We start from the raw sequence: 12,425 nt of genomic DNA, 5'->3' as shown, positions 1-12,425 counted from the left end.
GGAGATGTTTAGCAAACTCAAGTGGCAGACTCTGCAAGAGAGGCGCTCTGCATCGGGGTGTAGCTTGCTGTCCAGGTTTCGAGAGGGTGCGTTTCTGGATGAGGTATCGAATATATTGCTTCCCCCTACTTATACCTCCCGAGGAGATCACGAATCTAAAATTAGAGAGATTCGAGCGCGCACAGAGGCTTTCCAGCAGTCGTTCTTCCCGCGAACCATACGCGACTGGAACAGAAAAGGGAGGTAATGACAGTGGCACGTGAAGTGCCCTCCGCCACACGCCCTTGGGTGGCTTGCGACGTAGAAATGTAGATTTAGATGTACCAAATTTGAAAATGATTGAATAATATTTAATAGCATTTATTTAGGTTCTTACAGATGGTGAATGTACGGTCTCTAAGAAGTGACACAGGAGCCGTTTTCACGGTCTCTTGGTAGCATGTGTACATGACTCATCGACTAAGACACAAGTGGCGGATTCTTTCACAGCCTCTGCCTCCAATATCGCGGACTGTATAGCAACGAATGTTACCGCGCATTGACTCGCGACGTTACATAGGGTGTGTAATACAAAGAACTGTAACGTGGGATTAAAGGCTGGCATGAAGAGCAGCAGACGGCGAAACTTGGGTGCAACGCGGCAGCTGGCAGCGCAGCGCATGCGCAGTAGCGGCGGGCTGCGGGTCTTCTGCCACAGGCGGCAGAAAGCGGCACACGCATTGCGGAGGGGCAGGCAACCCTCACAGCGGGCCAAGGCGAAAACAAATCCATCCTTCCGAAGGCGGCGCAGCCGACAGCACGGCAGACCAACCGCTTTCCGTCACAACAAAAAACGGTAAGGCTGTCTGCTCTCGCTCAAAAAGCATAGCGCAGTGTCGCAGCAGCATCACAACACTCAAGCAGCGCGCGCAGACCGCAGTTAGAGATTAAATTTTAATTTCGTAACTAAAATTAGTGACAACGAAAAGATAGTTGTACTGAGAATGAGTAGGTATGTTATTCGGCCAGTGGAATAAATACTGAGCACGAAATTTCGAGAAATAATGAGGACGAAATTTCGCTAGATCCACTGCAAGCGTTGTCAGAAATAAATGCAACAGAAATTCTTGACGATACTTCGTTAATAGTAGAGAGGATATAAAATGTAGATCGGCAATGGCAAGGAAAGCATTTCTGAAGAAGAGAAATTTGTTAACATCGAGTATAGATTTAAGTGTCAGGAAGTCGTTTCTGAAAGTATTTGTGTGGAGTGTAAATAGTTTAGACAAGAAGAGAATAGAAGCTTTCGAAATGTGGTTCTACACTAGAATGCTGAAGATTAGATGGGTAGATCACACAACTAACGAGGAGGAATTGAAAAGAATTGAAGAGAAGAGAAATTTGTGGCACAACTTGACTAAAAGAAGGGATCGGTTGGTAGGGCATATTCTGAGGCATCAAGGGATCACCAGTTTAGTATTGGAGGGCAGTGCGGAGGGTAAAAATAGCAGAGGGAGACCAAGACATGAATACACTAGGCAGATTCAGAAGGATGTAGGTTGCAGTAGGTACTGGGAGATGAATAACCTTGCACAGGATAGAGTAGCATGGGGAGCTGCATCCTACCAGCCTCTGGACTGAAGACCACAACAACAACAAACTTCATTAATGCAAAATATTTCAGATGTGTTAAACCCACATGAATTAGAAACACGAGTAAATGTCAATATTTCATCAATACCTAATGTTTTAGAAGCCCAAACAGGACCTGACGTACCAGATGTCACTCATCAGGTACATACTGCTCAAATACTTTCTGATTAGGGATCTTTACCGGTTGAAACTACTGGAACTCATCGAACTATATCGTCAGATACAACAGCAACTGACAATGATGATGATTTATCAAATGAAAGCACAGTGTATTTAAATGTAACTGGTTACGAGGATGAGACGATGTTTCTCAGCGAATTTCGGAAAACAACCCTTAGAGAAATTAGTAATTCGGTTAAAGAGAATAAAGAGGCAGTTAGGAAAGCTAGATGGAAAGTAAAGGGCAAATAAATAAAAAAATATTGATGAAACAAAAAATAAAACTCACCAAATGAAAGAAGAGATTCGCTAGAAATTTTAACTTTAGTTAATAAATTGAAGAGAGCCATAATTAAATATTAGAAGCTCTATCAAAAAAAGTAGTGAGACATATCAAAATATTGGAAGCTCATAAATCTGGAATAACACGTTTAGGATCTGATTTTGTACAATTAGTAAGTGGAACACAAGAATAAAGTAAGTGGAATACAAGAATGTAAGATTACTTTAAACTAGTTCATAAGCAAGTTTAACTTCGGTGACGATTGCTTTTACCAAATTTCCATTAGGTACACGCGGTTTAATTTTTCACTGTCATTAAGGTCGGTACGTGAGGGGGAGGTTACATAGTCTTTATGACTTTTTAGTCCCTTAAGTTGGTTAACCTGCGAAAGCTTCACAGTTGCCTATCTTTTGTTTATACAGAGAATTTAGTCGTTGTATTCTGTTATTTTGGCTTGCATATCTTGTTGGCAGCGAAGTAATTGTGTGTGTGTGAGCTTCTTATTGTGTGCGTGAGTTTCTTATTTCTCTTGAAAGCAGTGGGAAGAATTAAGAAGTTCGGTGTCAAACAACGTGAATTTTATGGAAATTGGTTCACCAAACGGATTAACTCTACTAATACTGAAATACAACGTGATACAACACTTCACACAGCTTCAACCACTCCAAGTGCTTCGAAGCTAAAACTGAAATATATGGACAGGGGCTTGACAGTATTAACGCTGATAATACAGAGACACCAACTAGGTTGTGTTATTAGATTCAGGTTGTGCTATTGTTTCAGGTTGTATTATTGTTGAACTCTCTGCTCTATCTGAACTAATAAATAATGATTTGCGTGTAAGGAATGTGGCAATAATGGTGTGAAGGTAGTTGAGGAGCTACATGCAAGAAGAGGTTGTGCATCGACATTAAGAATTGTTTGTATTTTTTGTGATTTAAGCGAATGTGATTATACTTGTGGTGTAACTAAACAGAGAGCGCATAACACTAATATTAAAGTTGCTTATACTATGAGGTGTATAGGCAAATGATACAGAAGTGCACAAATTTTCTGTGCTCTTATGGACTTACCTCCATCTACAAGGTTTTACAGGTACTATAAAATTATTCTAAAGACTTTAGAAAAAGTAGCAAATGATAGTAGGAGAATGCTGTTGAGGAAAGTTTAGACATAAATTACACTGATGTCTGCAGCCCTGGATGCATCCTGGCAACGAAGAGGCTCCAGTTCCCTATATGTTGTAGTGACAGCTACCTCCTTGGGTAATGGTAAACTCACTGATGTGAAATGTACTGTCATGGTTGTACTAGTAGAACTGAAAATCATAAATGTTTGATTAATTTTATTGGTTACAGTGGAGATATGGAATCTGAAGGTGTTGCGAAGATATTTCACAGGTCATTGGATAAACATGATGTTATGAATACAAATTATACAGGGGATGGAGACTAAAAAGGGTACTTTTTTGTGAATCCAAACCTTATGCTGACACAAAAATTGAAAAAATGGAATATGTTGGACATGTCCAGAAAAGGTTAGGTACAAGATTGAGGAATTCGAAGGGTAATTTGAAGTGAAAGAAATTAGCTGATGGAATGTGCATTAATGGACGTGATTGGCTTACAGACGAAAAAGTAGACTGTATTATTATGGATAAGCCATAAGAGACGTTTTGTACAAATCCTCCACAGATGACAACCCATGTCATGCATTCTGCCCACCTGGCAGCGATTCCTGGTGTGGCTACCAGAGGGCTGTTACCAGGGTGAGACCTATGACCATAAACATTCTTTGCCATTTGCTATAACGGATGTTATAAAACCTATACATAGGGATCTTAGTGACAAGATTATTAGAGAAATGTTTACCTGGTAGGACTCAAAAATCCAAATGTAAGTTTCAACAATTGTATAAGGGAATGGATACCAAAAACTGTTCTAGTTGGACTAAATACTTTGGAAATAACTGTGCTAGATGCTGTTCTATGTTTCAGTGATGGTTCATTGTCAAGGCTTAATGTCATGGAACTTATGGGAGTGCCTGGTTGATTAAATATGCATAGAGCTCTAACAGCCACTGACCAAAGGAGAGTCTTCGAAGCATAAAATTCAGCGTTGGAAGCTACCAAAGAAGCAAGAATAAGAAGAAGTGTGAAAAAGAAAATGGAAGAAGAACAACTCAGGAAACAAGATGCATATAGACCTGGGATGGGTTAGTGCCATGCAAGTTTAATAGAAAAAGCTAATTTTAACTTTAACTTGAATTTCCCGTAAGTTAAATTATTTCATGTTCTGATACACTTTGGCTAAAAACTATTGAAGATAGAGAGGTTAAATTTTGTATACTGCCTTAAAACATGTTTAACTAAAAAGTAGACTAGTCTTGTTACTTAAGTTTGAAAATAAAACACTTTTTTTGAAGAAAAACCCTTTATCCATTTCCAAAATTTTTGATAATCATACTTAAAATTTATTTGTACCACAATTTATGACAGCACCATCTTTTCAACAGTTTGCTTTAAAGATAATAGTGTAAAGAACTTACAGCAAAAGAATAATCCTTCTACTTTGTATTTTGAGTAATGTGTACCTATGATGTACATATATAATTAGCGTGGTTTATTTCACTCGCAGCAAAAAAAATACAATGAAAATAAAGTGTGATAGCTAAAGCTGTGGTTCCTACATAAAAATGTGCCTAAAAGATGTCTTAAAAGATGGTAAGATTTGTATAGGCTTACAAATCTTATTCTTTGAGTTACGCTGTTTAGAAAACTGAAAATTTTTTCAAGGTTTCCCCTGGTATTCCTGGACCAGCCCCTTAAGAGGGTCGCAGCGCTGTTCCAGTCTCGGAGGATCCAGTAAAAGCCTGAATGTGAGTCAGTACTGGGATCTAAGACAGAAGAGATGGGGTGAAAGATCAATGATGTGCAAATAATTCACTATTATAAAACTGTATACCCTAGTAATAGTAATGAAGTGTATTTTCTTTATAGTATTTCCTTTATTAAATTTCCTTTATAGGTTTAGTGTACTACTGTTTGTTGCTAATCTCTGTAAAATTTCATCGTTTCATGATATGACGTAGTCAGGGCTGAGGAGAAGGAATGGACAATGGGAGCCTGCCCTGCCATAGCTAAACAACGCTTGAGGACTACGTGGCAAAAAGCAAGATTCGCTGGTAGGAAGGAAACAGCAAGATCTGGTCAACCATACAGTACAGTAAAGGGGATGGCAAAGCTCTTAGAAACTGTCTATAATGTGAATGGAAGACTAGGTTTGATAAATATTTATGTCCTCATAAATGGCAAAACACACAGTTACAAGATGTGTTAACATAGAGAGCAATGCACTGCAGTTGATAAAAAAAACAATGAATCTGTTGAGTGTTACATTACTATTAGCAGCACACTGCAGTTAATACCGTAATTTAACAAAGACTATTTGAAATATTATATTACAGTAATTCTTTCAGAGACAAAAATTTATTCTACAAACTCAACTGATAATATGAGCACATACTAATTGATCATTTGCAATATCTTAGGATAATGATCTCGCTGCATCTGCAACTGAAAGAGAAAAACAAAAAAGAAAGTTGCTACCTTCTTCACAGGTTTTCAAAATTCTCATTGTTTTTGAGAATTTCCCATTTTTGAGAACATTTAAGTGGAAGAATATTTATCTTTTATGTTAGATAATGAGTCCCTACTATTTCATAATGTTATGCAATACGGTGCCAGTCTACTGTGAATGGGAGAGGGAAGGTGGTGTTTGATGCACCACTTCCAGTATGGCTCCAGGTGATGTGGCTCGTTGCCACCCACGTAAGAGAACGCTTTTAACTGAGTTAGGCAGCAATATTATAGTTTAAAAAAATTTCGGAGGTGCTGATTGACCGAAAGACGAGGTAGCAGATCACTATCTCGAGCCGCAACTTGATTGTCAGAGCTTGGAAATTACGTCACAGAAAAGAGACCATCGTAGCGGAATGGTATCTTATTGTGCCTGCTGCTCATTACATTAACTGTTGGATGTCTCGCATTAAACATAAAATCGGTATCCGCATCCTCAGCTATTAACAGTGCGGAAATGGCTCTCTTTAATTACAGGCAGTTTTAGTGTTTATACACTCCTGGAAATGGAAAAAAGAACACATTGACACCGGTGTGTCAGACCCACCATACTTGCTCCAGACACTGCGAGAGGGCTGTACAAGCAATGATCACACGCACGGCACAGCGGACACACCAGGAACCGCGGTGTTGGCCGTCGAATGGCGCTAGCTGCGCAGCATTTGTGCACCGCCGCCGTCAGTGTCAGCCAGTTTGCCGTGGCATACGGAGCTGCATCGCAGTCTTTAACACTGGTAGCATGCCGCGACAGCGTGGACGTGAACCGTATGTGCAGTTGACGGACTTTGAGCGAGGGCGTATAGTGGGCATGCGGGAGGCCGGGTGGACGTACCGCCGAATTGCTCAACACGTGGGGCGTGAGGTCTCCACAGTACATCGATGTTGTCGCCAGTGGTCGGCGGAAGGTGCACGTGCCCGTCGACCTGGGACCGGACCGCAGCGACGCACAGATGCACGCCAAGACCGTAGGATTCTACGCAGTGCCTTAGGGGACCGCACCGCCACTTCCCAGCAAATTAGGGACACTGTTGCTCCTGGGGTATCGGCGAGGACCATTCGCAACCGTCTCCATGAAGCTGGGCTACGGTCCCGCACACCGTTAGGCCGTCTTCCGCTCACGCCCAAACATCGTGCAGCCCGCCTCCAGTGGTGTCTCGACAGGCGTGAATGGAGGGACGAATGGAGACGTGTCGTCTTCAGCGATGAGAGTCGCTTCTGCCTTGGTGCCAATGATGGTCGTATGCGTGTTTGACGCCGTGCAGGTGAGCGCCACAATCAGGACTGCATACGACCGAGGCACACAGGGCCAACACCCGGCATCATGGTGTGGGGAGCGATCTCCTACACTGGCCGTACACCACTGGTGATCGTCGATGGGACACTGAATAGTGCACGGTACATCCAAACCGTCATCGAACCCATCGTTTTACCATTCCTACACCGGCAAGGGAACTTGCTGTTCCAACAGGACAATGCACGTCCGCATGTATCCCGTGCCACCCAACGTGCTCTAGAAGGTGTAAGTCAACTACCCTGGCCAGCAAGATCTCCGGATCTGTCCCCCATTGAGCATGTTTGGGACCGGATGAAGCGTCGTCTCATGCGGTCTGCACGTCCAGCACGAACGCTGGTCCAACTGAGGCGCCAGGTGGAAATGGCATGGCAAGCCGTTCCACAGGACTACATCCAGCATCTCTACGATCGTCTCCATGGGAGAATAGCAGCCTGCATTGCTGCGAAAGGTGGATATACACTGTACTAGTGCCGACATTGTGCATGCTCTGTTGCCTGTGTCTATGTGCCTGTGGTTCTGTCAGTGTGATCATGTGATGTATCTGACCCCAGGAATGTGTCAATAAAGTTTCCCCTTCCTGGGACAATGAATTCACGGTGTTCTTATTTCAATTTCCAGGAGTGTATTTGGATATTCATGGTTCGTTATTATGATGTTGCGTATTTGTGTAATAAGTGTCTCGTTGTAATCTCCCCATGGTTGCAGAGTAGGATATCAATATGTAACGAAAGAAGTGCAAAGTACAGTGTATGTAACGACATCCTAGAATAAATTTTATGGTTGTACAGGACACCTTTTTAAATCGTTGTACGCTCTTGACTACCATAATCATCTGAAAGAAGCAGATTAGTGGATTTCAGGCTCAACATCCGCAAGATATGACCGAATTGCGTATCTCCAACCACATCATCGCCGTGTGGAGTTGCTAATAGAGACAAATATTGGTGGATACCGGTTTTTCCAACGCAAGGCTAGTGTTGTAAGTATGACTGCATTGCTCTTGAGGTGTGTGTTTCAATGTAGTCGTGACGGTATTGCACCCATCTTGAGATTACGTTCAGCTGAATCATTCGTGCCACGTTTACTGTATACACTCGTGTACCTGAAGCGTCAAAGCGAAGAAATTCAGTATGCATATGTCTTGTAGCACACGGAACTTTTCAGAATAAAAACTAGTCTAAAATTCTGAGGACGAAAAGAAATTGCAACAATAAAAATACAATTTGTAATTGGTCATTATTTGACGTCAGACAAAAACTTTGTTATCCGTATCGTAATTTTCTACTAAAGGAACACGTAAACTATGCCTGGCCGAGAGGATAAAACGGAGTTTGGAAGGGAGGAATAATATAACATTGTATTTAATATCGCTGTAGGAGCGTTATGAAAGAGTGCTGTACTTCTGGAGAAAATATTTGATCACAGAAATAAGACAAGAGGATAGAAACGCTATGAGAGAATGAGAAAGAATACCTGAAACGATTTTGTAATGGAGGCATTTTGATGGGTACCAAGACAGGATGACAAACATGAACCACATGGACAGAATCAAGAACCAAAACATGGTAATAAAACGGAATAGTGCTAAAGAAACCGAAACAAGAAGTAAAGTAATTACTTACTGTCAGTTTATGAACGTAAAGTGGCTAGTGATGATGGTATTTGGTACCGAAACCGGTAATCAGAAAAAATAAAACTGTTACTGCAGACTAAAAAAAATCACATTTTTTTATGATTGATTTGCTTGCTCTTTCGGCAGACAGTATGTCGGGAATATGTAGGGGGCACAGAACGTTATTTAGAAGCAGTTTGTCAATACAAAGATTAAAAATTGTACAAGAAATTTAGACTATGAACTTACGTGAATTGCAAGGAAAATTGCGGGCTCCAAGGAATTCAGTCCATCAGAGAGGACCGCCGACGTCAAAGAGGCGGGGGAGATTAGAATCACAAGCAAACATAGCTCAAAGTGTATGTCTTTGGTTAGACACGGAGACACACTGGACAAACAATTAAGGTGAAGAAACACGAGACACAAAGTTTACACAGAGTAAGAACATATGTGCCCTACAGTTCCCTAGCGATTTCGACAGATGCTGCAGCAGCCCCGCTGAGGACGTAAGGGGAAACAAGAAACGAAAAGGAAACGCAGATGTCGCTCTTAAACACAGGGTAAGGGGAAAAACGTCCCTTACTATCTGACTAGCCGTGGGTACAACGATATTAGCAATGACAAGTCGTACATATATCGGTTACAGTACTGACACACCGGTTAGATGATTAATCGACATTCATACTGTGACATTTCCTTTTCTCTTATCCTACAAATTAACGAAATAAATAATCAGACGTCAGATTAGAAACCCAATAAATTCCTGACAGAAATGAGGAAAGAGGCAGCGTGCATCAGAATCTAAACGTTGAAGCATTGTGAAATAGTTCGATTACACATTGTGATCCCATTAGCGATAGATACCGTACGTTGTTCCATACAGAATCAACATTCAATATCAGAATGATACGCTAAGGAAGGTACTGGAAGCCCGCCTTGGGAACAGCTAATATTTTGTGTTTATTCTACGATATCATTTTAAAAATATCTACAACGTTGGTTTTTCTTCTAGATTTAAAAATGGTTTGTTGTTGTTGTGGTCTTCAGTCCAGAGACTGGTTTGATGCAGCTCTCCATGCTACTCTATCCTGTGCAAGCTTCTTCATCTCCCAGTACCTACTACAACCTACATATTTCTGAATCTGTTTATTGTATTCATCTCTTGGTCTCCCTCTATGATTTTTACCCTCCACGCTGCCCTCCAATACTAAATTGGTGATCCCTTGATGCCTCAGAATATGCCCTACAAACCGATCTCTTCTTCTGGTCAAGTTGTGCCACAAATTTCTCTTCTCCCCAATTCTATTCAATAGCTCCACATTAGTTATGTGATCTACCCATCTAATCTTCAGCATTCTTCTGTAGCACCAAATATCGAAAGCTTCTGTTCTCTTCTTGTCTAAACTATTTATCGTCCACGTTTGACTTCTATACATGGCTACACTCCACACAAATACTTTTAGAAACGACTTCCTGACTCTTAAATCTATACTCGATGTTAACAAATTTCTCTTCTTCAGAAACGCTTTCCTACATTTTATATCCTCTCTACTTAGACCATCATCAGTTATTTTGTTCCCCTAATAGCAAAACACATTTACTACTTTAAGAGTCTCATTCCCTAATCTAATTCCCGCAGCATCAACTGATTTAATTCGACTACATTCCATTATCCTCGTTTTGCTTTTGTTGATGTTCATCTTATATCCTCCTTTCAAGACACTGTCCATTCCGTTCAACTGCTCTTCCATGTCCTTTGCTGTCTCTGACAGAACTACAATGTCATCGCCGAACCTCAAAGTTTTTATTTGGGTCTGAGCACTATGGGACTTAACTACTGAGGTCATCAGTCCCCTAGAACTTAGAACTACTTAAACCTAACTAACCTAAGGACATCACACACATCCATGCCCGAGGCAGGATGCGAACCTGCGACCGTAGTGGACGCGCGGTTCCAGACTGTACCGCCTAGAACCGCTCGGCCACTCTGGCCGGCAAAGTTTTTATTTCTTCTCCATGGATTTTAATTCCTACTCCGAATTTTTCTTTTGTTTCCTTTACTGCTTGCTCAATATACAGATTGAACAACATCGGGGATAGCCTACAACCGTGTCTCACTCCCTTCCCAACCACTGCTTCCCTTTCATGCCCCTCGACTCTTATAACTGCCATCTGGTTTCTGTACAAATTGTAATAGCCCTTCGCTCCTTGTATTTTATCCCTACCACGTTCAGAATTTGAAAGAGAGTATTCCAGTCAACATTGTCAAAAGCTTTCTCTAGGCCTCCGAATTCTAGAAACGTAGGTTTGTCTTTCCTTAATCTGTTTTCTAAGATAAGTCGTAGGATCAGTATTGCCTCACGTGTTCCAATATTTCTACGCAATCCAAACTGATCTTCCCCGAGATTGGCTTCTACCAGTTCTTCCATTCGTCTGTAAAGAATTCGTGTTAGTATTTTGCAGCCGTGGCTTATTAAACTGATAGTTCGGTAATTTTCACATCTGTCAACACTTTCTTTCTTTGGGATTGAAATTGTCAGATTCTTCTTGAAGTCTGGGGGTATTTCGCCTGTCTCACACATTTTGCTCTCTATATGGTAGAGTTTTGTTAGGCCTGGCTCTCCCAAGGCTGTCAGTAGTTCTAAAGGAATGTTGTCTACTCTCGGAGCCTTGTTTCGACTTAAGTCTTTCAGTGCTCTGTGAAACTCTTCACAGAGTGTCATATCTGCTATTTCATCTTTATCTACATTCTCTTCCATTTCTATACTATTGTCCTCAAGAACATCGCCCTTGTATAGACCCTCTATATACTCCTTCCACCTTTCTGCTTTCCCTTCTTTGCTTACAACTGGGTTTCATCTGAGCTCTTTATTTTCATGCAAGTGGTTCTCTTTCCTCCAAAGGTCTCTTTAATTTTCCTGTAGACAGTATCTATCTTTCCCCTAGTGAGATAAGCCTCTACATCCTTAAACTTGTCCTGCAGCCATCCCTGCTTAGCTATTTTGCACTTCCTGTCGATCGCATTTTTGAGACGTTTGTATTCCTTTTTGCCTGCTTCATTTACTGTATTTTTATATTTTCTCCTTTCATCAATTAAGTTCAATATCTCTTCTGTTACCCACGGATTTCTACTAGCCCTCGTCCTTTTACCTACTTGATCCTCTGCTGCCTTCACTTCTTCATCCCTCAAAGCTACCCATTCTTCTTCTACTGTATTTCTTTCCCCCATTCTTGTCAATTGCTCCCTTATGCTCTCCCTGAAACTCTGTACAACCTCTGGTTTAGTGAGTTTATCCAGGTCCCATCTCCATAAATTCCCACCTTCTTGCAGTTTCTTCAGTTTTAATCTACAGTTCATAACCAATAGATTGTGGTCAGAGTCCACATCTGCCCCTGGAAATGTCTTACAATTTAAAACCTGGTTCCTCAATCTCTGTCTTACCATTATATAATCTATCTGAAACCTGTCAGTATTTCCAGGCTTCTTCCATGTATACAACCTTCTTTTTCATGATTCTTGAACCAAGTGTTAGCTATGATTAAGTTGTGCTCTGTGCAAATTCTACCAGGCGGCTTCCTCTTTCATTTCTTACTCCCAATCCATATTCACCTACTACGTTTCCTTCTCTCCCTTTTCCTACTACCGAATTCCAGTCACCAATGACTATTAAATTTTCGTCTCCCTTCACTATCTTCATAGTTTCTTTTATTTCATCATACATTTCTTCAATTTCTTCATCATCTGCAGAGCTAGTTGGCATGTAAACTTGTACTACTGTGTTAGGCGTGGGCTTCTTATCTATCTTGG

This window comes from Schistocerca cancellata, chromosome 1 (assembly GCF_023864275.1).
Source record: "Schistocerca cancellata isolate TAMUIC-IGC-003103 chromosome 1, iqSchCanc2.1, whole genome shotgun sequence".
In the NCBI taxonomy this organism is placed as follows: domain Eukaryota; kingdom Metazoa; phylum Arthropoda; class Insecta; order Orthoptera; family Acrididae; genus Schistocerca; species Schistocerca cancellata.
This window is presented reverse-complemented; position numbering follows the sequence as displayed.